We start from the raw sequence: 6,000 nt of genomic DNA, 5'->3' as shown, positions 1-6,000 counted from the left end.
GGGACCATTTTCATCTCCAGAATTAAGGATTATTTTAATGTTACATCATTGCCTTTTCTCTTTTATTTCCTTTTTTAGTTTTATTTTAGGATTCCCTATTTTTAATGTTCATACAGAGATTTCTTTAACTGAAATACTGAATAATTTCTCTGGTGTGAAAAGCTATAATAGTACACAGGATCCTAATGAGATAATTAATAATGTGAAATAGGAAGTAAAGGGCTAAAGGTGTAGGGAAAGTGGGAAGGGTGGGGGAAAGGTAATAAGGGAGAGGAAAAAAATATGAGAAACTGAAAAATGGAAATAAAGTGTTTGTAAATGGGGAGGGGAGGAGGGGGTGAAGGGAGGGCAGGGAGAAGGGGAAAAATGAGAATCAAGACCTGTTATGCAAAGGTACAGGATCCCGATGATGAATGTAACTGTATTGCATACCTAGATTGTACCAATAAAGTCAATCAAAAGAAAAAAAAAACCGCAGGTTCTGAGACCAGCGTGATAGCACATGCCTATCATCCCAGCACTCTGGGAGGCTGAAAGGAGGACGGCAACTGCAAGCCCTGCCTGGGCAATTTAGGAGAGCCTGTTTCAAAATAAGCTAAAAGAAGGGCTGATGGTGAAGCTTAAAGGAAAGGTCCCCAGTACTGCATATGTACCCGCCACCAACCGAAAAGGGTTCTTCTTTAATGGGCTATTTTCTCCAATCTTATCATTATTTCCTTATTATTCTACCTAAAAACAGTCCAGGTTAATGCTACATAGGCTCTGAAAGGGGGAAAATAACTGACGAGAAACCCCTCCGAAAGAAGGATTGGATCATGGCCTTGGAGAGCAGGGCTCCCTTCAGCTATTTCCTCTTTTCCCTATAGTAACACCACCCTGCTCAATTCCAACAAGTCCTCCATGTACAGCACAATCTGCATCTCATTTCTGCTGGGATGTGTTTTCAATTTAGCATCTGAGTTCCCAGATTGACTTGTGAACATCTAAAGAACTCAATGTCACCATGACATAATGTTTCCCAAAGGTCAGTTGGCCATAAGCAGAGAAAGGGCCTGTAATTATCTGGCTGTCAATGTGTCAGTGGCCAAAGGTGCTGAAGTGATGAAGAGACCAGGGTGGAAGGAGAGAAGAAAAAGCAGAGGTGTCTTGGGGGAGCAGACATGGCACAAGGAGACTTTCTCAGTTAAAGGGTTTGGTGGAAGATGATATACATGAGGAGCACAGAGAGAAAGGCAGGTATTTTACAGATGATTTGGAATGTGAGTAATAATAACAACCACAACAAATAGATCTAAGAAATATGGTTTCCACCAAGGAATAGGAACCATAACAAAGGGGAAAAGTAATCTCCATTTAAAGAAATTAGGCTTGCAAAGGGTCCAGGGGTTAATCTTGGAATAATTGTTTTATGTACCATGATAATAATACCAATTAAAAGAAAGTACTCATTCTGGGAATAACTTCTACTATTTGTGAATTCTTATTTTTTAGTACATATTCGTAATGCAAAACAGTGAGTTTTATTTTTTGAAACTGGTAAGTGAATATAAAGTATTTGATAATTTTCAATCCCACTCCCCCCCCCCAACTTTTACCTGTCTTGCTTACTTGTATTGCTGAGATTGAATCCAGAGCCTCAATCATGAGGGCAGGTGTCCTACCCTCGGTACACCACAGCTGCCTTTTGGACTTGCTTTCTATCTTTGTTTTCTGCTGACATTTCAGTCACTTTCTGGCAACACTTTATCTGGATCATTTGACTTAATAATTTGTGGAGGTATTGATAGCATTGTTTTACAAGAAAAAATGATGAAAATTGACATTTCAAAGGGTTGCATCATCCCCTTTCTATGTATCCTCTCCTCCCTAAAGCAATGGCTTGATCATGATGAATTTAAATGTATATAAAATGGAAAAGGATCACAAAAGAGTCACTCAGTGGACGTGGAGAAGGGAGGAGGAAGTTACCCCATTAGATTTACTTTGTTATTATGAAGATGGTGGTGATGGGATTTGTTTCGTTTATGAGCTTATGTGAACAAATTTCCTCTCTTCCTCCCCATGCCCAGCTTGGAAGCCACTTAATTTCTCTTTTAGACCCTCTTTGACCTTCAATCTCACGGCCCTTAAAGTAGTCATTCGTTGATCTCCAGGGAGCTGCTCTGATGGACACTGCCCAATTCACTATGTTTTAAGGGGAATTTCACCCCAAATACTTCCATTTGTAGAATGGGAAATCATGTGAGGATTTTCCTTAGAATACATTTCTGTGCTGTTTAGGGGAGTGTATCCGGAAGGGAAGGGAGGACAATTCCTTTTTGATATTTATCTTGGGAATGTTCTATGAGAAAAGGAAAGCTCATTTGTTCAGCACAGCTTTTTCCCCCCATTATTTGTGTATTTTGAACCAAGGAAGTTTTCTTCTTATATAGATATCTTTGCCAGTAATAAATCTTACTAATAGAACCACTGTGACAATTTAAACTGTTACAGAATTTGTTGTGGACACTTCATTATTCCTTTTCAAGTTGTCTTTTCTCCATTCTAATACCAATGGCTTTTCATTCCATGATAATTTGTGAATGGATTTGTGTTTACATAGGAAATAAGGTCAGGTAAGCAGAAAATTTGAATCCAAGATCAAGTAGATTTGAAATCACATGCAAATACCAATGCTTAGTAGCTGTGTGACTTGAGTCTTAAGATCTCTGAGTTTTAATTTCCTTAGTTGTAAAAATGAGGAAAGGAAAACTTACCTTGTGTAGTTCTTATGTAGCTCCTGGGAGATAAACAATGGCTAGACTGTTTTTTTTTTTTCCAACCACTCAATAAATAGTAGTTTGTATTTTTCTTTCCTCATTGAGTTTATTGGTACATTTTAGGTATACAGTACAGTTACATTCAATACTGAGATCTTGTATCTTTACATGAGAGGTCTTGGTTCTCATTTTTTCCCCTTGTCCCTGCTCTCCCTTTGCCCCCTCCTTCCCTCCCCATTTACAAACACTTTATTTCAATTTTTTTCATTTTCTCATATTTTTCTCTTTTCCCTTATTGTCTTTCCCCTACCTTTCCCACTTTCCCTACACCTTTAGCCCTTTTCTTCTTATTTCACATTGTCAATTATCTCATTAGGATCTTACATAATATTATAGTTTTTCACACCAGATAAACTATTTGGTATTTACACATGTGTGACTTATTTATTTCACTTAGGAGTATATCCTCAATATATATCCATTTTCCTATGAATTAATCTAATTTCTCATTCTTTATGGCTGAGTAGTATTCCATTTTATAGAAAAACCACATTTTCTTTATCCAGTTTCCAACTGATGGGCAAATGGGCTGTTTCCAAGTTTTAGCTATTACAAAATGTGCCACTATAAACATAGGTGCACATATATCACTGTGATATGATTCTTTTAATTCTTTTGGAAAGATACCCAACAGAGGGATGGCTGGGTCAAATAGAACCTCTAGTGCCAGCTCTTTGAGGTGTCTCCATATTGATTTCCATAGTGGTTGCACCAGTCTCCACTCTCACCAACAACAGAGAAGGGTTCCTTTCTCCCCGAAACCCTGAATAGTTTGTATTTTTGAAGTCTAGAAAGTCTTCTAAGAGCTGAGGAAATACAGCAGTAATGAGGAATGATACTTAGTAGAATTTCTAGATCAAAACCAATTCTTCTTTTCCTTGAGCCCCATGAGATCCTCTGTAAGATACTGGGATAGCCCTTACTATTCTGTTAGCTAGATTTTAGCATGCATACACTTGTAGTGGTTTGTGAGTTTTTTGAAATTTGGAAATATCTTTTAAATACCTTTCATCCATTTGATATTCTGCCTTATCTGTCTTATTTATATTGTACAATTATTTTATTGTTCTGTATTATTCAATGTTGGTTGTGTATTACTATGCTTGACACACTCCTGTGGCTCTTCATAGGAGTCCATCTCATACCCAGGTCCTTGGCCAACTCAATTTTTAAAAAACTTGTAATGCACACATTCTTCTTAAATATTCTCCAGTTTGTCTCTTCCCTTCTGAAGCAACTTTTTAAATTAAAAATCACCAATATGCGCCTAAAAATGCATAAGACACCTAATGTCCATGTGTGAGAGGTAGTATTAGAAAAGTGTTTCCACCAAATCATCTGTAGCTTGCTACATTTTAACAATTTAAAAATTATTTTCTTCCAAAGAAATCATCAGAACAAGAGAAAGAGTGACAGAAAGGCAAATGTTTATATCCTTTGGCTATAGAATGGTAGGAAAATAATTGCAAGCTCAAACAAAATAAAATTGATTGAGACAATCTTACTTTTATGCCAATGGGTATAGCTCCTGTGGGGAGAAATAAATATCACCAGGTTCCATGTTTCACTGTGTAAGATTTCAGCCACAGTTCATTCTCTTCCTGCATCTCACACTGACTTATAAAATCTGACTAAAGATAATCCTCATAGTGGACATTCCCTAGAGCTTCTCCCTCATGTAGAAAAATGTTCCATTCAAACTGACAGATGATTTCTGTGCTTCCTCACATGTTGCAGACTTTATATTAGTAGGAACACTTTTATATGTTATTTTTTGTGTTTGCTACTTTGAGATGTAATTGTAGTTCCTGCCTCTTAGGACCTTGAAAAGCACATATCAGGATATTAGGTCTGGCTGAGTTGGTGGAAGTGAACAAATATTTAACCTATAGTAGCATGGATTTTCAAAAGTCTCCTTCCATTTTTTTCTTTCCCTCAACAACCCTCCTAAACAGAGGGAATTATTTTGGCTTTTTAGTTAATAAATCCTGGTCCTAATCTTTTGGCTTTTATGTTTTCTCTGAATGTCCAAGTTCCTTAAACACTGCTAGTTAATCAGCTCCCTTCTGAGGAAGTTCTTCAGAGGTCAGAGGCTAATGATATCAAACATCAGGCTGCCTGATTTATGGTAAGAGTGTTTGGTTAAGAACAAGATCTCCGATAAGAGCAGAGCTGCTCTGCCTAGAAAAGGGAATAGTGTTCCCTGCAGCACAGTAATTCATCGAGAGGGGCAGAAAAAGGAAGATCTATTGAACACTTGCTCTGTCCTGCAGTTTATTTTTCTCTAGAACTCTTAACTGCTGTAAGTACCTTTTCAATATTGAAAGAGCCATATTTTGAATTATGAGTAAAAATAAGAAAGCTTCACTGTTCAATCTCCACCATCAAAGTTAGCAGCAAATCAAATGACTGGAGAACTGTGAAGCAAAACTAATGTTTCCAGTCCTTTGAGCTTCAATCCAGACACCCTGGGTTTGGAGGTCAAAGCTCACCACTCAAAATCACTCATATTTTATTTAAGTAATTTCTTCTGAAGAGTTGAAAATACCCGGTAGATATCAAATATTTTGTGCAGTGAAAGAAGACACAGATATCATACCCTGAAGGGCTACATTTACAGATCTGAATCTCTTCATCCATCCACTCTTACAATATTGATTTTATTTTCACATTTTCCTCTTGTATCATACTCTCAAGCTGGTATACCATGTCAGTCAGTCATATGAATTGTGGAAGCACAATGGTATACACTTGGCATGTTTTTTTCACAAGGAACATTAGAATTTCCTTGGGGACATTTCGATGTCCCCAAGGAAATTGCACACACAGGGCAATCAATGTACTATGTGTGCAGAAACTAGCCTTGTTCTAATTATTTGTCTTCATCTGTTCTCTCATTTTTCTAATTATCTGTTTTTCATATTTTCATTGATCAAGGAGTATCCTAATTATGTCCAACAATTAATTTAGGGAAAATCTTCAAAAGACAGTGGAAAATAATTACAATGTGTTGGCAAAGTAAACTGTTTATGGTGATACTGTAGTTCAACATCTTCATTTTGCTGATATGGAAATTATAACTTGAGAAACACCAAATCCTTCATTATCAGAAAGAAAAAAAAAAACACTTGCGTTTATGGCAAAACTTTGCCTTGAAGTTAGAATCTAAGAGGGCAGATGA

Source organism: Fukomys damarensis, unplaced genomic scaffold, assembly GCF_012274545.1.
Source record: "Fukomys damarensis isolate Sample0158 unplaced genomic scaffold, DMR_v1.0_HiC HiC_scaffold_5, whole genome shotgun sequence".
Lineage (NCBI taxonomy): Eukaryota > Metazoa > Chordata > Mammalia > Rodentia > Bathyergidae > Fukomys > Fukomys damarensis.
This window is presented reverse-complemented; position numbering follows the sequence as displayed.